General features: G+C 35.0%; 1 long non-coding RNA gene across 2 annotated transcripts in view; it reads right to left on the bottom strand.

The window, feature by feature from the left end:
* The window catches only part of LOC140660987 (uncharacterized), an 89346-nt gene extending 69192 nt beyond the window's left edge, over positions 1-20154 (bottom strand). The window contains exons 1-4 of one of the 2 annotated variants that reach the window (XR_012045576.1): positions 20077-20154; positions 18827-18915; positions 18401-18448; positions 1818-1881 (exon numbers count right to left, since the gene is read on the bottom strand). This is a non-coding gene — a long non-coding RNA (uncharacterized lncRNA). Of the gene's footprint in view, positions 1-1817; positions 1882-11799; positions 11915-18400; positions 18449-18826; positions 18916-20076 lie in introns of those variants that run through there. The other variant, XR_012045573.1, reaches the window with a different exon arrangement.
* Positions 20155-21838: the final 1684 nt, after the last annotated feature.

The following is a 21838-nucleotide window of genomic DNA, read 5'->3' as shown; positions in this document are numbered from 1 at the left end:
CTCAGTAAGTGTTTCAAGATACATGACAGTCAAAAATAAAGCTGCCCTGCCTTTTTCCTTTCAATTGGCCAGCCATGATCTGTTGGCCATCTCTTACAACTTCCAATAAAACCAGTGCCAATGTTTAAGTTAGGTCTTAATGTGCCATGATTCATATAAACTACTCCCCTCTCTGTTCTTAAAAAGTTTCTGTATCTATTTTTGCAGTTCACAAGCACACACATACACACACACACATAAATATGCACACATATACATATATATATATATATATAACTGGATTACACTTCATTAGGAGAAGAGCTTTCACTCAAGAGAAGGCTTAGGAAAACCTACATAGGTTTTCTTTCTTGAATTAGTCCTTGTTTAGCCTCAAGGTCTTTAGAGAAGCAATAATGTTCTAGAGGAATAGTAAAAGTATATGGTTAAAGTATGAAATAAGTGTTAAATTGAAATATGAAATATGCGTTAAATTGAACGTCCCAGACAAATTCTAACTCAGTCAATTACACCTTCTATTACACCTTGTGTTTCAGCTCCATCTTTTTGTGCCTGAGTGAATGATCATGGAAAGTGTAAAGAAATACTTGTAAAGTTAATTGTAAGCACATCTTTGGATTAAAGGTTAAAAATATAACTAAAACCTGAAAAGTACACAAGGGGGCTGGCATAATATTGCAAAGGCAAGTTCTTTTCTGATATTTCCTAAGTTTTAAGAGCATTCCTTTGCAACCTAATAATGATATATGAACAGAGGTGCGTATAGGTGGATAAAATACAAGGTAAAGATGATAGCCTTTGATGGAGCCAGATACGAAAGTCCTACTTGTCCCAGAATTGAAAATGTTTTAATTCTCAGACCAGCTAAAATTGAAATTGGTAGCGACAATAGGGACATGCTTTGTGTTTTAACAACAAAGGCAATGTTAACTTTTAGAACAGAGAACAAGGTACCGACTAAACTAACTGCGTCTTTAAAGATGCCAGACACAATTCTAGGAAGTTTATCAAAAGTATCTGTTTTTTAAAACAATTGGGTATAGAACATGAAAGAAAAAGATCTTGCCAAGATTTTAATTAACTTCTGCAAATAATGAAACCTGTTTCATTTAGGCATTTTTAATTTGCCTGTTGACATGCTATTACACTTAACAAATATAGTCACATACATACACTTGTCTATATAACCTGCTTTGTGCATAAGCAATGTAGCTGTGGCATGTCTGTATGTATTTTCAAAATGTAAGTCATACCACCTAAATGATTTGGATTAATTTCCAAATGAAAGTTATCCTTCATTTCAGTTCTCCATGTACTCCTACTACATTCTGCATGTTATCCCATATGAAGAAATTTGTTCTTTAAAGGGGAAATCATTAGACATTCTTCAATTTCTGCAATGACTCTATTCCCCATTCTCTAAAAATGTCTGTCCTCTCACATTGACAGCTTCTAGACAACCTTCTGAAAGAAATTACTGTTTTATTTGAAATAATAGTACTACCACTTACTAATAGTATCATACTAAAAAATGGCTGGGCTGTTAAGTTTTTTATTTTTTCTGAGTGAAACAGAGCCTTAGTGTCACTTACAGCCAGACTCAATAACCAAATTATAAACCAGTATAGCAACTAACTACAGGTTAATAAAAAGGTATTAAATTGTTCAATATTTAAATATTAATTAAATTTAATTAAGGTTTTGTAAGAAGAGGCTCAAATTGTAATGCTTAGGTAATGGTCTTTAAAAAATGAAATATTTTTGAAGGAGAAAAGATAAAGCATTCATTAGCATAGAAATACGGCTTTGCAATCTACCTTTGACTCAGCATTGCCTAGGTGACTTCATCCATCTATTCTGTATAATCTCTCACAGTAACACCTAAATGAAAAAACAAAGAAGAATCTTTCAGCTTAAAAATTCTTCGCTTCCTATAATCATATTGCCTTTGGTCTTCAATAATCCTTAAGTGCTTTTTAAAAAAAAAAATCTTAATTAAATTTTCTTCTCTTGGAAAACAAAGAAACAAAAGAACTGTAAGGTTTCTTCATTCTGAAACATTTATTATAATAAAGGAAATGTCATGTTTTGCCACAAAGCTTAATAAAGACCAGTGAATGCAAGAGATAAGAATTCAGCAATGTCAAGAATAATTGATGTCCTTCCTTGCAAAATGAACCAATAATAAGTAAAGTTGTTTTGGGTTTTTTAATTATTTTTAAATTATTTTGTTTTGGTAATAATTAGTCAAAATCCTGAACAGAGTTTTCCTTATATCTCTTCCTCCATATTTCCATCCCATCTTCTTTTATTCTGTCTCATGATATTCAGTAAGCCAGCATTTGAATGTAAAAAGATGATTTAAAGTCTTTCTGTTCCCCTCATCTGCGCTGGTATCTATAATTCCTCTTGTGTCATTTTGCTAACTAAAAACGATTATGTCAGAGTGCAGCTCTTCTCATAAACATCATATATCTTATATGTCCAAGAGAATGGAGTCCATGCAATACGCAGTTCTAGTATTTTAAATTAGATTGAAATACTTTTCAGAAAAACATATATTCTCCGCTTTTAAAAGTATTAACAACTTACAGCATAGGATTTTTTTTTGAACAAGATCTTCAGATACAATTCTTGTGAAATCCCTCCTATTTCATGTGATTACTTCTTTTCCCAACATATCCAGTCATCAACATTTACAAGTTGGAGCACCAAGTAAGAAGGTGAAATACATAGAAAATAAAAGGAAAAATAAAATCCCAGCACCCCAAAATAAGAATTTTTGTAGATGTATTTGGTAAAGTATAATTTTTAAGACCAGAAATTTGAAACCCATTTTTATTTCAAAACTTGGAAAAGCAAAATTTATCTTTCATTCACTAAAAAAAGAAACCACCATCTACAGCATAATTAAAATGTAATGCAAAACAGTCTCAGGTCTGTTGTCAATCTGCTCATCTCTGGAAGGTCATTATATGCAAGCACAATACATTGCCCTGTAAGAATTTAGAGACTCAACATACTGGAAGTACTAAACTCCACACATTTTCTTAGTAAAGGAAATGTAATCTAAAGTATCATTACACAGCCACAGTGCCAGCCACTGGCCTAGGTGACTTGCGCTGCAGTTGTGGCTATATCCCCAGAGGAGCTGAGACCCACCTGCAGAGACAGCACCGGCTGCCATTTCAAACCACACCGGGCGCAGTGCTCGGCTCTCTGGCACAGCCAGGGAGCCCAGGGCTCAGCTCCTCACCTCCAGCCTCCTGCAGGTGTGCCCGTAACAGCCATCCGCTTCCCATCTGGAGGCACCTTCCTCCTTTCCTTCAGACACCAAGGAAGTGAAGGAGACTCATCCGCTCTCTATGTCCACTCCAAACTACCCTGAAGTGGAGCAATAAGCTAAACTGCTGCAAGAGCGACAGGCAGCTTTCCTTATGATTGACCCGTCTGCAAAGGCAATTAAGCACCACAATGGATAACCAAGGGAGGCTGTATAACCCAACTACTGTGCATTTTTAAGCATGGATTGGAAAAACTGCTGTCAACAGTTTAGATATTATTGGTTCTGCCTCTGGAAAAAGGACTACACTAGTTACTGTCTCAGAAGTCTTATATTTTCTATAACTCTGTGTAACCCACATATCCTTAATGATTTCAAACATGACTATTTAAGTATTCCTGAAAACTCCTGTTCATTTGAGAAGTCACACTGAATAAAGAGTTCCAACCAAATTTTTTGGTGGTTTTTTTTTTTTAATTATTTTTTTTTAATTTACCGTACTTATGGTAAAACAGATATACCTAAGATATGCAAATAAGACAATCAAATATGTGAAAATAGATATGGACATCTGCTTTTTCAGTGATTTTAATAATTAAATTCATAGAGATGACCAACTGTGTTCAGAAAAAATAAAAGGTAGCACTGACGTAGTGATGTAATTGGAATTGACATTCTTTTAGTTGGCAAACTATAGATTATGTTTGCAGAGTACCAGCCATTATTTTGAGACAATCAAAAAGCTTTTGACAAACAAAACAAAATTAATTGAATTCAAATTATCATCCTGAAGTGAATGTCATCTGAAACTTCCTTCTAGAGTTGCAGTAAATGTTTTGGAATTTCAGACAGTTTCACTTCAAAATTTCAATAAAAACATAGAAAGCAAATTAGAATCCTAGAAACAAGAACTTGAAATTATAATTTTCAGCCTGCCTACAATTTTGTATCATGTTTCTTGGATGTCCAAGCTCAGTAGTTTCCCTGTATTGACCACATTTGTAAACTTCCTGAAGTTAATATAACTGTTTACATGCTTAGTTAATGAGGGTTCCTACATACCTTCTTAAATTGTAGCCTATAAGAAGTATCTCTCATTAGAACTATTTGCAGACTCCTATTTTTGTGTTTATTGCAGGCCTAATTCATCATTCACTAAAATACACACTCCCCAATGACCCTTCTAATAATCAGATAAAGTCCTGAGTCCTTCAGAATATAAAGTTTAGAGAAATCGGGTAGTATTTGTAATACCATTTTCCCTTGAAAGTTCTTAGAAACTAATTTATCCTACCAGTGTTAACACAATTTGCTATTAATGCACTGCATTAATGGATTCCTCATTGAGAGATATGAGTCAAATGTGATTTCTAACCCCTACTCCAATGATTGCTTAATATGAAATATTGAAACCTCCTTGGAAGCAAGCATTGGTCTACTTTGTGGTAAGTGAATGTACTAACCAACCGACTCACCACAATTCAACTAATACTTTCTTGCAGAGTAAGTAGAACAATGCTGGCAAGAAAGGTAGACATTTTTTTCCTATCCCTTCTGTTCCTTCTGTTTGCAGGTCCTAACGTTTTAAATCCTGCAGGGCTGAAATTTAAGTTTGTGGGTGAAAGGGAAAAAGGCCATGACAGGTTAGAGAATAGCTTGAGCAAGAATGTCCACGTGTTGGCTATAGCACTAGAGCAGAGCAACTCATCGAAAGAGCCTGGCTCTGAAGCCAGCTGAGATTGGTGGAAATTAGAGATTTGCTCTTCTTTATACCTTGTAGACAGACACAATCCTTGGAACATGACCTCAAAGTTAGTGACTCAAACTAGTATCTGAGCAATATTTAACATCATTTGGTACTTGAGTGAGGATTTGTGTTTGTATGCTTCACGCCAGATGAATGTGGAACGCTGAATCCATCAACCCATTTCAACTTTTTTGTTTTGGACATTATCTTCTGATATCAGAAAATTATGCCTTCTGGCCCCTCTTCATTAATTAAGATTTTACAAAGAATGTATTTCATTTCTCTAAGAAGAATAACTAACTTGTATAGAATATCTGTCAGGGTTAAAAGCATGATGGAACAATGCCAGGAAAAATCAGGCAATTTAGATTCCTAGCAAGACTAGGTATACAGTGGATGGCATTGAGAAAGTTGCCTAAACTCTCTCTGCACTTTTTAGATCAGTAAGACAGACTTGACATATGTACCTTCCACAAAAACTAAGCAGATGAAATGCACAGTTACTGCTACCGGTATTAATTTCAGGGTTGCTTTTCAGTTAAATCTTCTGATCAATATTTCAATCAGTGCACAGATTCTGTTAGCAGAACATTAGGAAATGCTTTATAATAAATGTAAATACTATGTTCTGATTCCATTTAATATCAATATCCAGTACACTGATTTAATGATCTGTGCAGGAAGTTCACCTTATCTCAAAAGTCTACCAAATTCACTGTCTATTTTAAGTGGAAATTATTAGCTTGAGTCAACAATAATCAATAGACTTTACACCTGATGCAAAAGTTTTAAAACTGTCCAGAATACAGAGAACAGAGTAGAAATCCAGATGGATGACTTTTGGTGTTTCATATACTTAACTTCTTCAATGCCCAACAACCAAATACATTATAATAAGTAAGAGTTCAAAAACTTTTAAAAGTACTTCTGGAAGAAAAATCAGAACAGAACATTTAAGACAGAGGCAGAACTAAGTGAAGGATACCACATGCAGAATCCGTAGAAAAAGCAACATCTGAAAACAAAGTGGTGTATTTGCTTAAGTAAGATTTGGATCCATTTACAAAAAATGTAATGAAATTATAGTTACTTAAAATAAAAGGTTTCTCTACCCAAAAGTTGAAATAGGATGAAAACAGGCAAAGAAGTGGATATTTTTCAAATTCATACAGCAAAACCTTTTGAAAAATAAAACTAATGCTCTATCATTTCTGAATTTCTACTCAGACAGCAGATATACCTAGTAGGTAGTGACTCAGAAGATAAATATTTATCAAAAAAGAAAAGACCCTCATCTGCAAAACTTGGAATTTCACATCTGTTGGGAACTGAATCAAAACAAATCCTGTCATGCAATGAGTGTTTCCTGTAAAAGTGCAGTATGAGCCAGGTTCTTTCTTACAAATGACATCTATATGCACTATGTATGGCTACACCCTGCTCTCAGGGTCTGTTACCAGTTATCAGACAGTGGCATAGAAAGAGGCATTTTGATGGTAAGCACCAGGTAATTTTGTCCCCCAAATTAGTACAAAAATATAGCCTAAATTAAAAAAAGAGAAAAAAAAAAAGGCAGGCCGTGCCAAAAAAAGCAGTGCCAGCTGGTCTGCTAAAAATATTTCTGGAAAATAGTTTGGAAGTTGGGACTACTGGGAGCAGGGCAGGGAGCATTCACTCCTCACCTACACAGCTTTCAGGGGTGCAACACAAAGACAAGTATGCTACACACATCTCTTAGAAATAGCTACTTTACTATTAAAAAAAAAGAAAAAAAGTCTAAAAAAATCCAAATAAATTTGAACGCACACAAAAAACCCCCCAAAGTCTTAGTTATTACTTCTATGACACTTTACGAATGTCCAGTTCACAGAGATCTTCCAACAAAGATTACTGTTTCAGGACATCAGAACAAGAATTAATCCAATCTGCAAATAAGAGAAGACCAAAGTTTATTTCTCATAAGCTAAACCAGGTCTTGCCTAAGTGCAGCAATTTAAAAGCTTGTAGCATTAAAAGGTAACTTCAGTCTCATTTAAAAATTAATAGAAAAATTAAAGTTATACACCCTTAACAGCTATTAGTTGAACTCCGTATCACTAATAAGTAAGACTCCGTAAAGTTAGTATGTTCCAGATGCTCCATTAAACTAAAGGCTGATTTTTGGTACTGTATCGTGGCTTCTTTCTTCCTTTCAGTTGTTTTGCTATTGCTTATAGCTTGCTAATGAAAACTGATTTCAGTGCTGAAAGTGCATGAGCTAAGATTGTGCAGTACAGTAATTAGAAATCAGAAAGCAAAACCAGAGATTTGTTATTCTTTTTCCATGGTCTTATCAAAGATGGAAGGTCCTTCTGGGACTTAGTTATACATAGATAATACCCTCCACTATTTTTCTGTTTTCAAGACTGTAATGGGAATTAGCTTTACTGTAATCTTAACTTCATTTTTTAAATACAAAATCCTCTACTGCAGAAAATACTGATTTGCTTTTTTGCAATGGGAATTAATAAATCTTCCTTAATGTTAATGTTTTAGCTATTTTTTGTTTCATTCAGCTGTTTTTCTGGGGTATTCTTTTAATTCTGTTAGGCTGTGATAGTAATTAAAACTTTGTTTGGACCAAATAATAAATATATTTTTAAATGTAAAAAATCAGGAAGTCTTTCAGTCTTTCTTTGATTTGGATTTTTTTTTTGTTTTGGTTTGGGGTTTGTTTGTTTGGTTGGTTTTTTTAGGTAATCAATTATAGTACCTTAGTACCTTGCTATATTTGCACATAAAACACTAATTTTCACATAAAAGACGTATCAGGCTTGTATTACACAAAGGCTTACATTTAAATACTTGTAAATAAACATAATAACATTGATTTTCAGAGAAGGAAGAAAGGGATAATTAAATACTGGTAAATGCCACTATCTTTCTCTCTGACTTGCTACTTTGAAAGTATTGCAGGATATCAGGGGTTTACCTCAGAAGAAACTGAGCCATGATTTCATGTGACTACTAAAATCAAAACAGCATAAGCACAGAACAGAACAAGAAGAGAAGTGATGCATCAGTCTGTTACCTATATTCACAGATAGGAACTTGTTTATCCATTTAACCCTAGTTGCTGAAATGGAAATTTTTACCAAATATTTCTTAACTCTTACCAGTTACACCACTGGCTCTCTTTTTTTTTTTTTTTAAGATTTGCATGATAATGCATCACTGTATTTTAATGCATATATATTTTCATGGCATACTTAAAATTGATTAAGTAAATCTTGTCAATGGCCCAAATCAGTGTAACTTTGAGACTCCAACTTTCCACTTTTGGGTTTCTTCAGGGCTAACAGGCTTTAGAAGAAGAATGTAACCCAAATTACTGAACCTGTTACAAAGACAACAAGTATTTTCATCTGCAAGCAGAAGATGGGGTTGAAATTACCAAGATATTTGAAATACTGTAATGGTGTTTTACTGAATAGCACTGAGAACCTAACAAGTGTGCCTTTAAACTATGTTTCAGTTAAAGCACCTCTAGAATTCAGATTTATGACTAAATGCTATCTTTCAGTGAAGGTAAAAAATAGTTGCACATGGTGTTTCTCATAAAGATATAAAACCCCATCTGACTGAAAATGAGGATTCTGCTTTGACATAATTTGTTTACTTTTTGAAAGTACTTTCCAGTAAATTGGAAGATTTTGGCCCTGACTCTCCTCACTGTATGTTCTTGGCTACTTCACTGCTAAGAGAATTAGCAAATCTCCCAAAATCACATTAACAAGATCATTTACAAGGTTATTTACAGGTCAGTTACCAGGTCATTACAAGATTAGTGGCCACACTGCTTCCAGCAATGCAGCTTTTCTGAACCTGCTGCGCATCCACCAAAAATCCTGGCAGATTTTCCCTATCCCAGTGAGACTTCTGTGTTGACATCCCCCAAAATTAACTGAATCATCAAAAGTTCATTTGAACAAAACACAACAAAGCTCTCTAAAATGGCTTTTTCAACAATGCTTTACTTAAGAATACTTATTACCCATTCTACTGTCAAATCACTCCAAATGTGCCTCTTAGGAATATCATAAATAATTTTCTTATGTTCTTTGATATAATTAACTCTCATTTTAAACATCAATTTTCTGAAGCAGGGGAGTCATTTTTAAACAATCGATATACAATTTTGTCTTGTACGATGGGAATATTTGTTATAATTGAGATAACTTATTTTTATTCATTGATTTCCCTAAGTGCATCATCTACCACTTGTATGACAGCAGTTGTCCAGTAAGAACGTCAGTGCCTTGGGTTCCAAACAGAATATTTTACAATCTGCCTTTAGAGGACATGCATAGCTCCTGTTCTCTGTGATATACGCCTACATCACTACCAGCAAGAAAGAAAATGTGCTGACCTGATAAGGTTAGTGAAGAAATGAAAAACATCGGCCTAAAACTGGACCAACTTGCAGTAAAGCAGCAACATAGTTAGCAAAGGAGATAATTTTGAAAGGTTCCCATTGCCATTTTAATATGTTTTAGTTAACAGTGCAGTCCCATTCTTACAAATCAGACAGGCACATAAAGATGGTAAAATGCACATGCAAGCTCAGACTTGAGCATGCCCCCTTGGATGCATGAAGGGACTCGTGCCTGAACATGTCCAACTGTTCGATACCTCATGGCATGACTGCACAGGTTACAAGCATGGCAGCTGCACATGCAGGTGTATGTCCTTTCTTTGTACAGAAGGTTGAGCAAAAAGACCTTTCTTAAAGAGAAATTTAGACAACTGTTGTTGTCTAAATCTCAGACTCACTGGCAGTAATGTTTAGTCACCTAATTTAGCCTCATTCAGGTGGACTGCAGGCTTTGATCACTTCTCAAATGACACCTGTCTGATACAGTTACACTAGAAAATTTCATTGCTTAGACACATCTCACCAGCACATTGCTTCACAGGTTCAACACAGATCAGATCTACCATCTACCTCCCATGCCAGCTTCCCATTAAAAAAAAGTCAGCAACATTCAGGGGTTCATCATTCTTTTTCTATAGTCTATAGGGGCAGAACACCTAACACTGCCTAACATCCAGGACAAGTAACTCTGCTCCTGTGGCACAAGGGAATTTTCATAGGGTTCTCAGTCTACTCAAATAAGGGAATATACTTTCAGGTCAGCTGACCTGAATTCTGGGGTAAATTCCTCTAGGAGGTAAGAGCTGATCTGAAGACATGACTCACTTATATATCAAAATTATTTTTGTTTTCCTTTTTTTTTTTCTAAATGCCATGTTGTTTGACATGAAAAATGAAGAGCAGTACTTCCATAGCAAGCTTCTTGACTGTGTCGCTTGTCCTGAAAAGGAAAGGATAAAGGACATAACTATTGTTTGTCAGATTGTTTAAAGCAATACTAGCAGGCAGTAAGATACTATGAGTATATCAGAGGTCTTGTCTATAAGTAGACAAGAATACATACCCTTTTCTAAACTTAACATAAAATAATTATGGAATATGGGGAAATGAAAGAAAAAAAAAACAAAACATGGATGTAGCCAAAATATTTGAAGGCTTAGAAGTGTCACAAGCTAACCTTTGATCCATGGTTACTGACACCAATAGAGAGAAAGCAGAGATTTCTAAGTCCACTGTGAGTAGAAAAATTCTATCTCCTAAAATTCATTGAAGGCAAAAGTCATAACTACTGCAATTTTTGTATAAGTATTAAAGTCTTCAATACAAGTAACATAGACAATATGTACATGGAATTCAGTTTTGCTCAGCATAAAAAGATAATTTGGGCTTCATTTAGTTCACTAGTCAGCATATCAAGGATAAGTCTACTGGAAAAGATTCCACCAAAAATTTTCATGGAGTGCAGTATTTCATACTAACTTTTTAACATATTTGACCTTAAAAGCTAAGAATGTTTATTTTGGTCTTGTAAAAGGGCAGTCAGGAAGAAAAACAAAGGCCACATCTTCAGTGTTTGCTTCTGATAATCCAAAAGAAGTCTAGTATTTATTCTAACAACCTGAGATGTTATAGACTTACTATAAAAGTGGTCTGGTATACAATCAGAAGTGCTGACCCCTACAAATGCAGAATAAAAGTTGAATCTCCAGTAAGGTCAAATAAACATAGAGATTATAAAGATACTCTGAAGAGTTTAACTTTTTGCATACTGTTCTGAAATATATAGTATTAGCAGCATTAACTATTAAACAGGCTAACTGTAACAAATTATGAATCAACATATTTTCAGGAGTTCTCTTTCAGGTCTCTTTGGAAAGTATTCCTCAGATTCTCAGTCTACTAGAAGGATTCATTTCTGAGATATACCTCTACATACACAAAAAAACATGTATAATAGTATTAAAGGTTTTACAAATATTACAAAAATGTACAAATTATCATATATTTTGCTGTCAAAGATCACACCCACTGAAGCTCAGGTGTACAGAATTTGTGATTAGGCTTGTCAAAATTATATTCCCTCCATCGCTTTATCTTCCATATATATTAAAAATACAAATATTTTTAAAATCTTATGCCAAATTTAATCTTCAAGCAGGATTTTATTTCAATGTTAAATGAATTCATTGCTGACTCTAACTTACAAGCATTTGCATAGTCAGATTGTTATAAACTCACATGAGCTTCTCTGGGAATAATGCGTTTTCATGTGTATAACTCATTAGTGATTAAAAAATCCAAACAAACACTGTGATATAACAGCAGAACAGTTTATACGCATGTGAGAGTTATGAAAGAGATTTAACCCCAGGACCTACTCTCCTTTCAAGTCCTCTTGCTCCAGATTCCACAGTTTGCTTCCTCATCTGATTTCACTTATCTTTCTGTGTGATATGCTTACACAAGTTACCTGAAAATATATGTGAAAATTCCTATCGTTAAAGGAGTGCTTCTATTTGGATATTATTATTTCCAATTGTAATTACTCAAGAGGAAGAAAAGGGCCACCAACGTGTAAGTAGAAACACAATTTCCGTTTCGAATGTTTTCAATTTGTTTACCTAGTATCTGTGAGAATAGCTGTGACTATGGCTTAAGAAATCTTTTTTGGAAATGCTATTTGAATAGGGAATACAATGAAAAATCTACATCAGCTGTACAAAAATCCACTTAAAGTCTTCTTAATCAAAGTCACCTCTTGCACAATACTTACTCTACTCAAATATTACAATTATATTTTTTGTAGTTTATTTTATTACTAATTTGAGTAACATGGCAGGTTGAGAAATACTGTAACAAAACTTAGGACAGGTTACATGGCTCTCATTTTCTCATTGTGAGAAAGAGGCAGGTTATGAATCTGCAATGCATTATTTGATTGGAAACTGCCGCCCTCAGCACAGTGTTAGATTCCTTTCATTTACTGTCAAATGAAAACATGGGCACAAGCAATTATTGGCGTGCAGCTAGTACATTGCAAAAAAATCTGTAACTTTACTCACACTTAATTTTCTACTTTAATCATATACTAGCTTATCCATGTGGTTATGAGAAATCTTTCTGAAAATTTCAAAAACCTCCTGCTACAGGATCTGGTCCAATGTGCTTTTTGCCTTAAAAGAAAAGAATGCAGAAAAGGGAGAAAAAGATAATTTAATAGTGCTATGAAAAAATAACACACAGAGGCACAGACTCTCCTAATAAAATCATTAAAATGTATGAATAACAATGTGGTAAGACAGCCAGAAAACTTTTATACCCATATACATTATATAACATATATATAATATCTACTAGACAATATTATATATTAATATATAATATGTGTGCATATACATATATAATATACATGTGTATATATGTATAATTTCCCCTCCTCCTTACCCTCCCTCCATGGGTATTTTCATCATGTTAATTTTGAATTTCACTCCAACAATATTTTGGGAGCGAAAATGACTCAACAGATTTATGAGAGTTGCTTTTGCCTGTTACTTATTTGCCCCATCATCATCATTGCACGTTGTATCACCTTTAAGTTACATTGCTGCTAAGATCTTAATAAAATATTTTCCATGACTACGGCTGCCCGTAGCCAATTATTTCATACTTTTTTTCTATAATTATAGAAGAATGTAAGATATTTTTCATAAATCTGATAATCTTTTCCTGGATTAATTGTTTGAGTGTGCATGTCTTCTACATTAAGAGATAACTTATAAGCATTTATTTGAACAGACATTTTTCCCTAAAATAAAATTAAAACAAAACAGCTTTCTTCACTAGATTCATATTACAGAACAAAAAAAACCCACAAACAAACAAAAAACCTGCTCTAGAATACTAGTGACAAGAGGAGGAGGAAAACATTTTTTCCACATCTAGCCTCATCTGTCCCACACTTGGGATAAATCTAATCAAGTTCCTTTCCTCATATGAGACATATCTGGGGTCTGAGTTCAAAACTGAATAATTAAGCACTTAACTGTTGTAGCTCAGAACTCTGAGATATTTAAAAGCAAAATCCTTATGGTCATCTGTTAGATTGTTTAAAAAATGATTTTTTTTTCTTTACAAAATAAATCAGTCCAGCCAGAAAAAAAGAATGTTCCACACAAACAAGATCTCTGTGAACACAGGAGACAATTAAACAAAAACAACAAAACCATCATTTTCAATACAGATGAGATAAAGCAGCATGAAAGACAATGCAAGTTCTTAGATGTAATGTGAATAGGTCCCGTGTCAGGGGAATTCTAACAGCTTGGGTCCTAATGAAGATCTAAACTAAATCCCTATTGTTCTCAACAGAATATTCTCAAGGAGAGTATGAGAAGCATGCCTTAAAATGTAGCCCCTGTGCAGTCTGAGGCCAGTCTCAAATCAAGAGGCTAGCTTTAGACCCAAAACTTCTGCACACAAAGCAAACCTGTAATAACAGATTGTTAGGCAAAAAAACCCAAAACAAAACACCAAAAAAAGATTAAATCTCATTTTCTCGATTTATGTTTTGTGCAAGGCTGGATCCTCCCAATGCATTTTAGGAATGAGAAAAGGAGTAAGCCTCCATAGGAACACAAGCTCAAGTGTGCCCGTCTCCTGAAGGCTGAGAACTGAGCACTTTGGTGCCTTAATGACTTGGGACAGCACGTGCATGTAGTGACAGAAACTTAAGCCCCATGAGATCTCAACAAGCAAAAGCTTAGGGTGCTGTGGAAGCAAGTCCTGTGTACCAGAGGAAAGCCTCAGCATGAGATGACAGCTCAGCAGGGTTACTGAGGACCTGCATTTCAGCCTTGCATCCCTCACACGGCAGCCAGGCATTTAAAAACCTTACAGGTCTAGCACATACAGTTCAGAAATAGGTGAAACTAGACATCTTCTAGGAAGCAAAAGTTTTGAAGGCAATCAAGTCTTTCCAGAAAGACTGCAAGCGAGAGAAAAAAATCTCATGCTCTTTAAGCTGGGAGCGGGAGGAAAAAAGTGGGAAAAGCTGTAATATCGTAGCAAATAGAAAAAGCTTTCATTCTGCTTTGATTTGTAAATTAACCATCTGGTAAACTGGCTTTGTTTAAGGTAAATCTGAGATAGAGCTCTATCTACTCTTAACAGTTTGTTGAATAGGGATGGATGACAAACTGCCTGTATCCTTGCTTTCGAAAACAGAAGGCGAGGGTTGGGCTACCAGCGCAGTGGGTAGAGGCACAAGGTGTCTATCTGTAGCCAGTGGGAAGTAAGCTCTGGAAAAGAGGTGTTTCAACACTGGGAAAGCACTGAGGGATGAGGATTAGGACACTCTCCGAGATTTTGGATTAAACCTCTGCTGCTCAGAAAGAATTATGTCTTAAATTAGGTACAACCCTGCAGTGAGTTATCCTGTTATCATATTCAGCCATCTCAGAGCAGAGGTGGAAGTGGTCAGGGCTGCCTGCACCTGTCTTTTTTCTTTTTTAACACATAAAAGATGAATCTGAAATAATTTTTCTTTTGCTTTAAATTTAATAAATTGTTTCTGCAACCAATTTTTCCATATTTCCTAAATAAGAGAATAAAGTAGGTTCTACTTTTGTTCTGTATTTCCTTATTACCTCAAATGGTTAAAATGTTTCTAGGAGACAACCCTGTGACAATGATTTATTTTTCACATAAAGTCAGAACTATAAATCATATTAAAGAAAATAATATAATCCAGTACAAAATAATGCACTTTCCATTTTTTTTTATTTATAACCAGTTTTTCATTTGACTGTTGTTATAATGTATAATAAATAGAGTTTATTATACATATGGTTGTAGCAAACTGTCATCTTGGCCTACAAACTAGAGGGCATGGAAACACGAAAGGGAGAGATCTGCATATTCTTTTCTAACTTCATATTACCCACAATACTGGTTCACTCCAATGTTTTATAAGGCTTTCGCTACCATCTCCAACAAATATAAAACTGAAACCAGGACAAAAAGCAATATTTGCATCTTCATAAAAATTGAATTCTATTGCAAACTTTCAGTTGCTTCATATACTCCTCCATGAACTGCACCAGTAACTCAACACCTGCGACTATGTGATACTTTGTACATCAAAGGATTTGTCTTACCATCATTGAGCTGGCTCTTTAAAAGTTTCACTGTTCCTTCATTTAACCTATAGGGGGACTTTCTTAATTCAAAGGAGTAAGATGGCAAAATAATTCAGGAAGAAAATAAATGCGCAAGTTTAGACAACTTATTTTCACTGTTGCATTAGCATTTCAGTAAGATTATAACCACTAAACCCAGGAAATTTCAATACAATCTAATTTTGCATTGTTGTGTGCAGAAAGATTTCATATGCAACACACATCAGTTTGCAATAAGCATTGCTACTTTCACAAGAGTACCTCCAGTTTAAACATACACTGTAAAATAAACAGAAGATGGGGTGGAAATTCCTATCATTTCTTAACTCAGAGTGCTTTAAGGAAGCACAAAATTAGAATGAACCTCCTGGATTACAAAGTCTACTTCTTTATTATTACAGGTAGCATTTAATGCATTCACTTTCAAAAACGTTCATGGCCTTAGCTTAAAATAACTCCCCCACACACCCCCTTCTCCTTGAAAACTAGTCCCAAAATAAATTGTTCCAGTAGTATGGGACTTTTGCCTCATTTCCAGCCCAAGTTTATTTATAATTGTTTACTCCCTTTTTGTTCTTGTACAAACATTGGCTTTTAGCCTAAATGGTAATTTTTCCTCCAGTTTTCATCCTCCTACTGAATATCTTGATAACCACATGCCCTTTTGACTTGTTTAGCCTCAGATAACAAGCTCTAGCTCTTTGCAGAAGGTAAGCCCCCTGCTTTCCTTAGTCACCCAGCAGAGATTTTGTGTATTTGTTTTAGTTTGAATTTATTGATCTTGAACACTGGTAATCAAAACTGAGTATTCCAGATCAGCATCACCAGTATCTTGTAGTAGAAACGTCTCTATTTCTACTGCAGTTACCTTTCCAACACAGTCACCTCATTTTCTGGCTAAACTACTGCAGCAATTTATAATCCTGCTGTTACGTAGAACAACCAAGTGCATTTCCACCTTATTTCTTTGCAAAATTCCAGCTTTCAACAGAAGTTTGATACCGGTACCAGGGTGCATCACTTTATATTATCTATTATTGAATTTCATCCCATTTCTACTAATCCAGTCCTAACAAATGATTTTTATACAATACCCTACCCTGTACTGACAATGCTTGCTTAAAGATTTATGTGGTCAACAGATACAATCCACATTTTTACTGTATTTCTACCAGGACCATTAACAACAACATTAAAGAATTTCAGTGCCAAGTTCTTTTACGAACATTGCTAGTAACTACTGTGCTACTGGATATTGCAGGGCTGCCTATTGCTCCTTCCCTTTTGGGTAGCTTTTATCCCCCTAGTAACTCCATTAACTCTTATCATCTGTAGTTTAACTATTAGTTTCTCCAGAGCTGAATTTCAGAAAGATGGTATCAAGTGTTTTCTTCATCTGTTAAACCAACTATAAAATAGCGCCTCAGTCTATATAGAGAACTTAATGGTATTTTATTTCCACCTTTCTCTATATTTAATTTATCCTTTTAATTGTCTTAGTACATCTGTGTATAAAAATCTGCCCTTTGCAAAACCAGATTTGAATAACATGCCTACTTATTTTTTCTATTTAAAATAAATCAGTTTGTACCTTTTTTCTACACAAAGCTATTCTTTTATAGCCAGATCCTCTCACATACCCCACTACTTATCAAAACTAATTTTAATTAATGTCACCTTTTCCAGGTTGACCTTTTGATAGGTTTCACAGCCTAACTAACAATTTGCTGGCCAGCACGCACACAATATCCAGGCCTTACCATATTCTTAGCTTTTGTTCTCTAGTCTGTATCTGCAAAGCTGAAGATCCTATAACATTTACCTGTCCAAAAACATTACAGACAAGATCTTCATCTATATTTATATATCCAAAACTGGGGTTACAATATATAACTGTTTATTCTATGTTACTCCAATCAGAACTTTTCTACTTTTTTCTCTAATGATTTTGAAGTTAAGAATAGTATTTCTTATGGCATAGGTCAGACCAAAAGTCCATTTAGCTTGCTACAGGGTCTCTGACTGTGTCTACTGCCAAATGCCTAGGGGAAGAGTTTAGGAACAAGCTTAGGAATAGGGCAAGTATAAGGTCTTTTTCTCCCTTGGTATATATCCTACCAGGTTTTGGGATTTTGCAGACAAGGATCTTTCTAAACCATAATTTGCATCTATTTCCTTGTGTCTAATGGTATTTCACAGATCTTCACTTTCATCAATGTAGCTGTTTGGTTCTTGGTATCTTTTATACCTCAGCAACCACAACATCTTGCAATGAACTATAAAATTTAATTCCATATTCTGTGAAGACATTCTTTTTACCAACAAAGTCTTCATTCATTTAAGTCCCCGAGCCTGGTATTAAAAAAATAAAGAAAAGTCATTTCCTGTTCACTTTTACTTTAAATTGCATGATTCTTCCCTGGATTTCTTCTACCCTGGAAAACCCTTGCATAAGTAATGCATGATCTTTGCGATGCCTTTGCACCAATTTAGTTGCTGTTATCCTTCTCTGTACTGGTTTGAATTCTACTCTGTATGCCTGGAGTTAGCCCAGACGGTACCTGGCACAGCAAAATGACTCGCTACAGCTCTGCTGAAGTGGTTGGCCAGTACAGTCCTGTTCTCACATGGACATGACTCCTGAAGAGTCTGAAGCAGGCAATATGCCGAAGGGGTGATGTGCCTCTGAATAGCATGATCATCTGCAAATGGGAACGCTGAGAATAATTATTTTCTTGCATTTAATTACAATTTCCCCTGCTGCAACTTGTGTCCATTACCTTTCGCCGTGTGTCACCAGAATCTGGCTCCAGCTTCTGTGCAAATACCTACAGAAATTTGAAGATTGCAGTAAGAAACCCCTATAGTCTTGTCTTCTTTAGGCAAAACAAAATCAGCTTCTTCAGCCTCACTTCACACATCATACGCTACAGCCCCCAACCACCTTGGGTACACAGCAGAATTCCTTCTAAAAGCAACCACACCAAATTAGACCATAGTCTATGTAACCCACTTTCAGTTTCTGAAAGCAAACGCTTAGAAAAAGAAGTGAAAAGCAAGTTGGAAGTGATATTTCTCTAGTGTGTACTCAAGCACCCAGTCATCTGTGGAGTAAACGTGTCTTAACACACTAGTTGTATCTTTACATTCAAAAATCTTGGATGATTTTTTTTTCCCCCTCATAACCCTTTCCAGTCATGCTGTACCTGCAATATTCCAAACGTGGCCTTCACAGCACTTTCACTGTTCAGTGCAATTCTACATACACGCTCTTCATGATGTACGTATAATCACCCTGAATGAAAATTAAAAATGTGTGAGTATGGGATTTGACAGTAACATTTAAAAGCAAATTACTATTTTTTCCTCTAATTGTGCAGTCTCAGAAAAGCAATAAATTCTTAAGAAGAAAACTACAGGCCTGGAGGGGTGTTAACAAGCAATATCATGAAGATTGTCATATTTCAGTAGAATTAAGAAGCTTTGTAAGACCCTAGATGCTTTATTGCTAGTCCCCAATATATAATGGAAAGGCCATTTTTATTTATTTCCTAGTTTAGATCATCACATACTTCCACAATTATAAGCTTCTCAGGTCAGAGGGCACATCTTCCAGTGGTGTTATTCAGAGCATTGCAATTTATCCTGTCACATGGAGAACATGGGTTGGATTGCTGCTTAAGATTTATATTGTTGGCCTAAACTGTACCAAAGTTGCTACTAGGACTACAAGGAAGACTATCTGCAAATAGCTAAATGCAGGACAGAAACATAGAACAATGCTAGCTAATTTCATCCTTATCCGTAGATCAGCTGGTTTTGATATAATAATGATCTGCTTGAAATCTTGTTCTAGTTTAGCTTGTTGACTCTACCCCTCTGCTCCTCCTTTTAACAAGGTACTTACGAAGAGGCCAAGTACAAAGATAACAGCCTTCACCTCTGAAGTGATAATGGACAGCAGATGAACAAGTCTGAACAGTTGCTGCCCCTGGAAGCAGCAACTACTACCTTCTCAAAACCCTGCCAGATCCCAAGTAGTAAATAAACCCAATCACTAGATGTAACAGCAAAATTCAGTTACATGGTGTTATGCTCTACATATTATACAACTCTATAGATTCATTTATGTAAGTCTCTGCACTTAGCTTGTCATTTGCATGATTTATGCAACTGCTCCATACTAAGTAATAACTTGAAGCAGTAACTTGGTCATCACTGCCTGTAGGTATTTTTCTGCATTGCTGTTCCAAATAGCAATAACACTTTTCAATGATAAAGTGAAATAAGCACTCTTCCTAGCAAATGTTGAAATAATTGTATTCCAGTTTTTTAGCAAAGACTTACATATGTGATTTATATACATATATATGTTATAAATATATATTTAAATCAGAAGCAAAAAGCAGAACACTGAAGATGCTTATTAGTAATATATACATAAAGACTTAAAAACCTTTAGTTAGCTCCTCTGCTTTTTCTTTTCCCTCTTTACAGCCTTCTGTTCTGGAACACTGGCAGTGTGAGAAAGCACTTCTGCCACAGAAACAAAAGAACACAAGAGAACAAAGGAAAGAGAACCCAGAAATACATTACAGTATTCCAGAAATACAGAGACTGTGCTACTGAAATTCAGTCTCACCTTCAATCCCTTTATACCATTTTATCTAGAGCTGAAGAAGGAACAGTATACTAGCAAAAACAACCATGTGAAATGGTTTTTAAACTCTGAAGTTGAGATGGTCACTAATTGATGAGTTAAAGTTTGCTGTATTTCCTCATCAGCCAGAAGGCTCTTAGGACACCCAGACACCAGACAGTCTAAGATAAGCATGTTTATAATTTTGTTATTAATTTTTAAAACAAAAAAAACCTTAGATGTCTTCTTGCATTTCAGTTGCTTTCTGTTTTATGTTTTTTCTTTTTCTACAGTCACAATATGTTTTGTGTTTGTAAGCTGAAGGATCATCTGCCAATTTTGTACTCATAACTTAAAAAAAAAAAAAAGCTGTTCTTTCGGGGAAAAGGTCTTATAGACAGTAAGATAATCAAAAGGTAAAGGAAGTCAATGGAAAGAGGGTTCCTTTTGTTATTTTTATCACAAGATAAACCAGTGCAAATAATTGGAAAATCCTTATGCATAATTTTAATTTCTTAGTCTTTGTAATTTCAGTGTTGCTTTTATCCTTGTGCAATGTATATATTTTTGTTCAAATATATACTTTTTCATGTATATTAATCAGAAGGAAATTACTCCCAAAACTTAATTATGCTTCTTATTTTTGCTTTTCATGAATATTCTAGCAAATTAGTTCTTTTGCAATATCTGTAAAAAACAGCTGAAGGGATATCCCTGGAAAGGTAAATTTAAACCTAAATATTTGCACTAAAACCTTGACTATATTCACCCAGGTAAGGGGCAGAAATATAGTACGACTCATCCAAATGATACTCATCAATACAGCTCATACTTTAACTTCATGCAAACCCACTCATATAGAGACATCTAAAGAAATACTACCCATTCAGCTTCTTTTATGTTTCTGCACAGTATTTGAATTTCACAAGTTTTAAGCTTTCACATACCTTTCATTGTCTCTGTTTGTTTGTTTGTAGCTATTTATACTGGAAAAGTGATAAAAGTTTATGTACAGAGCTGAAGAAAACCCAGCATTCCAGACCTGCTTAAAACTTGTTCAAGAGGGTAGAAAGGGTGTTCAGAAGCTCCTTTTAAACTTCTTTTATCAATTGTTGTCTTTGTTTTTTTAACTGAGTAAGACTTAACATATTTTTGCATAACTTCACAGCACAGCAGTTATTACATACCTTTTATCTGAATTTCAATAACAATTAACATTTCTTATAATTTGACTTCCCTCACTTGTACCATCTACAGCTTTCACGTGTGCCCAATATCATCATGCTGTCTTTGTCTGCTAATAAGAAGGCACACATTTGCAGAGAAATTATTATATCTTGCAAACTGAGATAGTCATCCATAATGTCTGATATTCCTGTAGATGGAACGAGCAGTGTGCCCAAACAAATAAGCAATTATTCAGCTTAAGCCTGAGGAGAGGTAACAACTAATCCTCCATTCTGTAAGCACCAGTTGTCTGAATCTTGTTTGAGCTCTCAGCCCTGGGGAGTTAGCACTACAGCATCACGCTCTAATGACGATCACGTACAACAAAAGCGTTAACAATTGCAAATTAAAT

This window comes from Ciconia boyciana, chromosome 1, assembly GCF_034638445.1.
Source record: "Ciconia boyciana chromosome 1, ASM3463844v1, whole genome shotgun sequence".
Taxonomy (NCBI): domain Eukaryota; kingdom Metazoa; phylum Chordata; class Aves; order Ciconiiformes; family Ciconiidae; genus Ciconia; species Ciconia boyciana.
This window is presented reverse-complemented; position numbering and strand designations above follow the sequence as displayed.